Genomic DNA, 9,530 nt, shown 5'->3' on the forward strand with positions numbered 1-9,530 from the left:
GAAAGAAAGAAAGAAAGAAAGAAAGAAAGAAAGAAAGAAAGAAAGAAAGAGAAAGAAAGAGACAGGAGTTAGGCAAGCCTGGGTGGCTCTGTCAGTTGGGCATCTGACTCTTGATTTTGGCTCAGGTCATGATCCCCAGGCTGTGAGGATCGAGCTCCACTAAGCATGTAGCCTGCTGGAGATTCTCCCTCTCTCTCTCTCTCTCTCTCTCCTTTCTTTCCTCTCGCCTGCTCATGCTCTCACATTCTTTCTCTAAAAAAAATAAATAAATAAAAATAAAATAAAAAAATAAAGACACATGACATATAAGGCATAATAATGGCAATAATGCTAATACTAATGATCAGAGCATTTTAAGTACATTTTTTAGTCTTTATATGTATTAATCCCTTTATTCCTAGCAGCAACCCACTGATATAGGTAGTATTATTATCGTCACTAGACACAGAAGGAAACTACAACACAGAGAACTTCAGAATCTTGTTTATGACCATAGTTATGCAGGGCAGAGCTGTGGTTCTAGTCCTGGCTCCTAGTGGTCTTCAAAGCCCAAACTCTTAACCACTAGCTCTTATTCCAGAGGTGGGATGTTATCTATGGTACATGTTATAACAGGTACACACAAAAAGGAAATCTGAGGGGGTGTGTGTACGTGCATGGTGAATCAGAGACACCAGTTCTTTCCATCTTAATGAAAGTAGACACAGGCTATAAATGGGAAAGTGTAGGGCTATAGTGCTCTAAATGCAGAACTTCTACCCCTTTCACTAGAAAGACATTATCCTGTAAATAGTCATGATGTGTTAATCAAACTACGTCATCAGGGAAATACAAATCAAAACCACAATGAGATACCACCTCACACTTGTCAGAAGGGCTAAAATTAGCAACTCAGGAAACAACAGATGCTGGTGAGGATGTGGAGAAACGGGAACCCTCTTGCACTGTTGGTGGGAATGCAAACCGGGGCAGCCGCTCTGGAAAACAGTGTGGAGCGTCCTCAAAAAATTAAAAATAGAACTACACTACAACCCAGCCATTGCACTACTAGGAATTTACCCAAAGGATACAAAAATGCTGATTCAAAGGGGCACATGCATCCTGTTGTTTATAGCAGCGCTATCAACAATAGCCAAATTATGGAAAGAGCCCAGATGTCCCTCAACTGACGAATGGATTAAAAAGATGTGTGTATATATATGTGTATATATATATATATGTGTATATATATATATATATACACACACACACACACACACATATATATATACACACACACACACACACAATGACATGCTACTCTGCAATGAAAAGGAATGAAATCTTGCCATTTGCAACAACATGGATGGAACCGGAGGGTATTATGTTAAGCAAAACAAGCCAGTCAGAGAAAGACAGATATCACGTGATTTCACTCATATGTGTAATTTGAGAAACTTAACAGATGATCATACAGGAAGGGAAGGAAAAATAAGATATAAACAGAGAGGGAAGTAAACCATAAGAGACTCTTAAATACAGAGAACACACTGAGGGTTGATGGGGATGGGGGAGTGGGGTAGGGAAAATGGGTGATGGGCATTAAGGAGGGCACTTGTTGGGATGAGCACTGAGTGTTATAACTAAGTGACAAGTCCCTGGATTCTACTCCTGAAGCCAAGACTACACTGTATGATAACTAATTTGAGAATAAAAAAATAATAAATATATTTAAGAAAAAAAATGTCAGAGCTACATTGGGGTATCTGGGTGGCTCAGTCAGTTAAGTATCCAACTCTTGATTTCAGCTCAGGTCATTATCCCAAGGTCATGAGATCAAGCCCCATCTTGGGCTCCACACTGAACGTGGAGCTTGCTTGAGATTCTCTCTCTCTCTCTCTCTCTCTCTCTCTCTCTCTCTCCCCCCTCTGCCTCTCTCCTGGACTCACTCTCTCTCACTCTCTAAACAACAACAACAAAAAAAATTAAATTAAATTAAATTAAATTAAAAAAGAAATAAAGGTCAGAGCTACAAAATTTAAAGGGTAGTGTGGTCCAATAAGTATGGTACTTTAAGTAACACAAACCTGGGTTCAAGTCCAAGTTATACCTTTGGTTAGCTGGATGACCTTAATCAAGTTATGTAACTTTTCTTAATCTCATTTTCTTCAAATGGAAAAAACAAAACAAAACAAAACAAAAACTGAGCACATGACCCCAGGAAATGTTTTACAATAACTAAGTAATGCAAAGAACAATGCCTAAACACTCAAAAAATATCATCAGCTGTAAATAATTCCTATCTATCTGTGAAATCTTCCTGCTTCTCTTTGCAGACCTTCTGCTTTCATCAAATTAGTTTACCTTTTTCAAGTATGATGGAATTCTCCTTTCCATTTCTGCCTTTCATTTCTGCCTTTCATTCTCTCTTGCATTTCTGCCTTTCATTCTCTCTTGCAGAAATATTTCTTTTGTCCCCAAATCCTATCTATAGGAATTCTACCATTAAGCCAGCCAGATCTACATCAAATGCCACCAAGTCCACAAATTGTTTTTTTTGTTTTTTGTTTAGTTTATTTTTATTTGAGAGAGAGATAGCAAGTGGGGGAGGAACAAAGAGAGAGGGAGACAGAACCCCAAGAACGCTCGCACGATCAGAACAGAGCCTGATACAGGGCTTGAACTCGCAAACTGTGAGATCATGACCTAAGCCAAAATCAGAAGCCAGACTCTTAATGAGCCACCCAGGCGCCCCTCCACAGTGTTTCTTGAATGATGCCTCCTGCAGTAAACTACCCCTGAGTGATTTGAATTCCTAAGTACTACTGGATTCCTAAATATTATTGGGCTCTACTTCTTTTAAGACATAATCATCATAATACTAACAATTAACAAATGCCTTATCATACACCATGCACTGTTTTAAGCATTTCATAATATTTTATATCTCACATAATTCTCTTCACTTATGATAGTTACCATTATCATCTGCACTTAGACATAGTCCTGAATGTCAGTCATTATTAAAACGTCTTGTGTGCACAGCTGGACTGAACTCACTGAAGAGCAAAGAGGCCACAAGCGTAGTATTTGAACTTGTAGGCTCTGGAGTGAAAACACCTGGGTTACTGGTCCTGATCCTATCTGCTGTGTGATATGGTTCCCAATTCTCTCCAATTTTAATTTGTAAAAGGAAATGCTGATAATACCAACTTCAAAGAGTTACTAGAAGGTTTGAGTTTGCAGATATAAGAATTTGAAACAATATGTGGAAAATGGTGGATATGTATATGCCAGTTTATATTATTATTATTATTATTATTTTAAATAGCATATAGTAGGTTCCAAGAAAAGGCTTGCTTCTCCACTTTGCATTCGCTATTCCCTTTGCCTATACTGCCTTTTCCCATCCTCACTCATTATTCCACTGCCAACTTGAAGAACTCAATGCCTAGTTCTGTAGGAACTAGCACTAGCATCTCTTGTTACGCAAAGCCTTCCTTGGTGGCTCCCTTCCCAGGGAAAGTTCTCTCTTTCACACCCTCTATTACCTTATGCCCAATTCACTTGTACCCCTCATCTCCCTGTGAGGTGATTCCTGCTTAGAACTAAGAGCTCTACAAAGATGGGGACTCGGTCTTAATTATTTTTAACCCCTCATACTTAGCACACTATTTGCATAAATGGGGGCGCTCTCTTAGTGTCCAGTGAGTGATCAAAAAGATGAATGAAAAATACCTGAATAAGAAAAGTTAACAACTCTTAACTCACTCCTGTATAATTCACTGAGAAGTCATTCAATCTTCCAATCAAAGCATCGAAAAGAAACCCTATTAAAACTAAATGTTTTATAAAAATAGATGAGAGGGTTCTGTAAGGGATTCACTGTATTCCTATCAGTCACATATTCACTCCCCGTGCTACCAGGCTATTGATATTTTAGTGATAGACATTGCAAAATGATAGATTTACCAGCAATTCATAAACTCAAGACATTAACAGACACGCTGTTAGGCAGCTCAGATATAAACAGAATATTATGGAAAGAAAATAATAATTAACTCATAAGAAGAGGGGCAAGTAAACATTCTATTAAAGGGGAAAAAATCCCAACTGAATATAATCTCCTTCCATTGCATTATGAGCATTAAAATTAATGGCGTTCGTTTTTCTGTGGTTTGGATAGTCATTGTATTTAAAAAGCTGAAGTTAACTTCACAGAGGAAAAAAAATAAATTAAATGTGCTGGTGTCTCAGGAAACTTCATTTTCTGAGTGAATAGCCAAGTTGATGCACATCACCAGAATGACTGACAATCAGTTTTCCATACTGGTGTGTTCTAAATGGGAAAGGAAACCAACTCTTAATTTAAATTATATTGCAAATCACTTCTTGCCTGCTGGATGGCATTCAGCTGCAGTAGGTGGCTTTCACATAGGGCCCCAAATACAACATTGGCTGATTAATGCTAATTTGAAATGTTTTCTTTGGTGGGGGGAGGGGGGGAATGGGCACTCGTTCTCGGTGCATATGAGGCTGAGGAAATTCTGTGGTGGGTGACTGACTCAAAGGCCAACAGCATATTTGCCATCAGATAAAAATGCACATTCACAAACATACCAAGACAAGTCAATTATTCTCTGATTCACTATTCCCTGGGTCCCTTTGTGTAAAGAAAACTATTTATATTCCCCATCAGATGGATACACAGAATCATAGTAAACAAGCCCCTGATTCCACTATTCTGTATTATATTTCCCAGGGCACCTTCCATTGTGGAAGCCATTAGTTTTGGTCTTTTTGTTCTCGATTTATCAAAACAGACATTTTGCGAGTGAGCTCAGTTTTACTCCCAGATGCAAAACAGCAGACACAATTTTTGACCAACTGAAAAAAAACAAAAAACAAAAAACAAAACATGCTTTGTAATCTTTTGGTGAGGATGACTGGGAGTTTGTGCTTCCCTACCTTAATGACTGATATGTACATAAATACTAAGCAAAGCTCAAAAGCTTATGATTCTTTTCCCCATCCCCAGCTTACAAGTTCAAAGAGACAAACCAACCCATCCTTGTCTTTTGAATTGCTCCCAATACAATGCACTCAAGTCTGATAATTCAAAATAAGGAAATTGATTAGAACCAACATCTGAAAAAACAACAAATTAACACAAGCCGCCATCATATTTCACTTGTCAAATCAGCAAGTGTTATTCGGTGTGTACAAGTGTTCTGGGGACAGATTCTCCTACAGGGGGATAACCATGGTCCTGGGCGCCCATCACACACAACAAGCTCCCTGCACATTGTCACTGATGATAAAGGAGTTTGTGGTATAGAGATGGGAGTTTTGGCTCAGAGGGTCTAGCAAGGGATCCTAGCTCTAGCACCTGTAACTGTGTTATCCTGGGTACATTCCCTTTCTTTTTTGAGCCTGGAGTTTTCTACCTGCAGCATTATCTTGAGGATTTGAGGGAAACTAACTTGCAGTATAGTTACTGCCTATCATAAAGTAGGCACTCCATAAATGAGGGCTATTATTATAAGCACGTGAGATATCAGTATCAGTATATCCAATGCACTAATGTATATATGCATCAATAGCTAGTGTACCATAAGACCATGTTTTCTGTTGTGTGTTAGTCAATGTATTTCCATGACTGAAAGCTAATTTCCATGTTGGTCTTAACCGTTAAAATTACTAAATGTGATGCTCTCAAGTGACAGAATCTTTTCTATACTTGATTCGGATTTGCAAAATCTGATGTCTATAGGACTAAATTATGATTTTTATGAACAGGACAACAGTGTAACAAACCTGGGAATATCTCATTAAGTCTGACCATAGCAAAGTCTTGGTGGCCATCAAGAGACTAGCCCACTGATCACATGATGCACTCTGCACATAGAATGAAGGAGTGGTTCTCAAACTGCATAGTAGAGTCACATGGGGAAATCTTACTACTTACTGAAGTTCAGGTACAACCTGCCCCAGCGAATCACAGTCTCTGGGGGTGGAGCCTGCACACTGGAAAACTTTTACAAGCTTTCCAGCTTGCCTGGGTTGAAAAATGACTGGACTAAAGAAATACTCTGATTGGTTGATGGTCTTTAAGAGGGGCGATCTTTCTTTTCCTAAGAAGGCTGAAAAGTGTAGGAGCAAAAACAGAAAGAACAGAACACAAGAAAGAAGAGAGGGAGAGAAGAAAGAGGGGGACGGTCCCTTGATGGAGGGCAGAGGGGTAGGTGGTAATTACCTAGAGGGGTGGTGCTGCCCTGAGGATTTTAGAGACGGAAGCCACAGCAGGTCTGCAGTCTAGGAGACAGCATCCATGGAAACACACCATCTCTCCAGCTTTTGCAAGGGTAATACCCCTCCTGGAGGAAGGGAGGCTCAGGAAGTAGGGCGTGAATGTGGAGGAGGTGTGTGGATAAATTGAGGAAAGTCAGTCACTTCTGCTGCTAGGTGCACAGCCCTAGCTCTTCACCTCTGACTGTCCAACCTCAATCATACCCCCATCCATTTCCATGTTCGGTTCCTTCCATCTAAACTGCTCCTTTCTCCTCCTCTGCCATGCAAAGGCCATCAATTATCACCTGCTATGTCAAGTCTTTCCTGATTTCCTCTGGCACAATTAACCACTTGTCTATTCAGTCAATGAGCATTTTTCTCAGAATCTTTTGTGTATTCCCCTCAGTCACAATGCATCACATTATGTTGGTCTGTGGTTGATGAATATGCCCTTGCACCTGCATGCTCAATTCTGGGTGTTTTCTGTGTTTCATCTTTGGTTTCTGCAATAGTGCCCGGCACACAGTATGAATTACTTTTTTAAAGGAGCCTGCAGCACATAGTAGACATATATTGCTATGGTCTGCACAACATCCTTGTTATAGCTGGCCCATCCTGTGGGATTCTGAAGGAACCGTCACTCACAGTGACTCATCTGCCCACTGGCCTTAGGGGTCAGCAGGAAACCCAGGCAGGATTAAGAGTCCTTCCACAAGAGCTGATATATGGAGACTAAGGAAGAGCCTCTGTTCCAAGACCTGTGAAGATTTCACCTGAGACCACCCAAATCATCTTGTTAGCCATAAGAATAGAGAGCCCTTTGGCAGGAATAAATATTGCTAAATTATGACACATTTAGAAACAGAAAGAAGTAGAATCCACAGATGGAGAGAGATGATGGACCCTGATGAAGTCATGGAGCACCTGGATATGACCACACCTGATATAGGACCATTACTTCCAGACTTCCCAGTTACATGGGCCAATAAATGCGTAATTTTTCTTGTGTTCACATTGGATTTCTGTCACTTGCAATGGAAGTTATTTGCACCAACTCAGTCATATCATAATAATGACACTAATGACAAAGCCCCCAGTCATAAAAAATTACATTTGATTCTTCTGTTTATGAAATCAGTTGAAAATAAATTCATTTTAAAATAAAGGTTTTCAGGGCACCTGGGTGGCTCAGTTGGTTCACTGTCTGACTTTGGCTCCGGTAATGATCTTATAGTTCCTGGGTTCAAGCCCACGTCAGGATTTGTGCTGACAACTGAGAGCCTGGAGCCTGCTTCGGATTCTGTATCTCCCTCTCTCTTTCTTTGCCCCTCTCTCACGTATGCTCACTCTCTCAAAAATAAATAAACTTAAAAAAAATAAAAAATAAAACAAGGTTTTCAAACTGTTCTATGGGGTGCAAGGTATCTGTGGAGGACTCTCAGGGAACAAATTATGGATAAATTGAGAAAGTCAAGTGCCAGAGGCTTGGCCCACTCCTTTCTGTTTTTATTTTTTTTTATTTTATTTATTTATTTTTGTATATTTATTTAGTTTTTTGAGACAGAGAGAGACAGAGCATGAACGGGGGAGGGGCAGAGAGAGAGGGAGACACAGAATCGGAAACAGGCTCCAGGCTCTGAGCTGTCAGCACAGAGCCCGACGCGGGGCTCGAACTCACAGACCGTGAGATCATGACCTGAGCCGAAGTCGGACGCTCAACTGACTGCGCCACCCAGGCGCCCCCTCCTTTCTGTTTTTAATAGAAGCAACTCTTTATTCTGTTTTATATATTGGGGTTCCACCTTTCTACTTGAAAAAAAGCTCCCGCTGCTCAAAATAAAACAAAACCTGTGAAAATTAATGCATTAAAATGTATCCCCCAAAACATATTTTAAATGTTTCCATGCATAACACATTAGCCCTCAGCCACCTGAAAACTTTGATTGCATGGGGTGACTCATTCTGTAAGTGATCTGGGGAACGGACGTTTTGCTCTAATTGAACAGAGAGCCGAAAACACTGGCCCAAGATGGAAAATGGCCACCACCGCTTGAAAACCAACAGGACATTTTGTCTCCACACCCTCATCAGCAGGGAACAATCCGAGACGTCTTTTCAGTGTGTTGCAAGAAATCCCTACATGGATAAAATAGAAAGGTAAGGAAAACTTAACCGGACAGAAACTTTTAAAAAAGGTTATGAAGAAAAATTTCCAGAGAGTAGCTTTTCCAACTTACTCCCTAAGTCATGCTTGTCTCCTCTGCCTTCCTCATTTCTGATGTTTAGTCCTGCTCCACCGGAGCCATTTTCTAATAATCCTCAAACTCATTTCCTCCTCTCTACCTTCACTGCCTCTGAGTCAAGGCTTTTCTTTCAGAAATCCACCTGCACTGGCACCCCCTCCCTCCGGCCCTCTCATGGCCGCCATGTTGAACTCCCTCAGAACATGACCACAGACCTGGCTTCTCTACTGCAAACCTGTCAGAGGCTGAGGTTCCGTCCTCCTCCCATGGCCTTGCTCGCACAACACCTCCTCTCCCACCTCTTCGTGTTACAAATGCCACAATCCCACAATCCACACCTGCAGGGGTTTCTGGTTCGGGACTCCGTGCCTTTGCCAAGTATGTGCAGCTGGGACTCAGAATCACTATTCTACATCGGTGGTTCTCAATTTTTAAAATTTGTGTGTGTGTGTGTGTGTGTGTGTGTGTGTTTCAAATGTTACCTGTGCCTCTTGTTAACATGCAGGTTCTGAATTGGTAGATCTGGGGTGAGGCCTGAGGGGCTTCATTCCTAACAACAAGCCCCCAGATAATGCTCATGCTGCTGGCAAAGGGACCGTGCTTTGAGTAAGTAACAAGATCTTCCATCATTTAGAGCAGAAACATGGTCTAAATAACCTACCCTCACCCTCACCTGCTTGCTCTCAACAGTTAGGTCCATCTGAAAGCCTCTGGTGCAATCAGATGATGATGATGGTGATGAGCATGATGATTGTAGTCAAGACTGAGTGCCCACAACGAACCTAGCAGTATTCCAAGTGCTTCTGCTTTGGAACTCCATTTTTCAAGGATGCCTGGGTGGCTCAGTCAGTTCAGTGTCCAACTTCAGTTCAGGTCATGATTTCAGGGTTCATGAGCATCTGGCTCCACACTGACAGTGTGGATTCTCTGCTTGGGATTCTCTCTCCCTCTCTCTTTGTCTCTTCCACGTTCTCTCTCTCTCTCTCTCTCTCTCTTTTTTTTTTTTTTTGTTTTTTT

The 9,530-nt window shown here is 40.9% G+C and overlaps 1 protein-coding gene across 15 annotated transcripts in view; it reads right to left on the reverse strand.

Moving 5' to 3' along the window:
* The window catches only part of DAB1 (DAB adaptor protein 1), a 1,153,213-nt gene that overhangs the window by 814,354 nt on the left and 329,329 nt on the right, over positions 1-9,530 (reverse strand). The window lies entirely within an intron of this gene.

Source organism: Herpailurus yagouaroundi, unplaced genomic scaffold (genome assembly GCF_014898765.1).
Source record: "Herpailurus yagouaroundi ecotype Mexico unplaced genomic scaffold, PumYag 77, whole genome shotgun sequence".
NCBI classification, from domain to species: domain Eukaryota; kingdom Metazoa; phylum Chordata; class Mammalia; order Carnivora; family Felidae; genus Herpailurus; species Herpailurus yagouaroundi.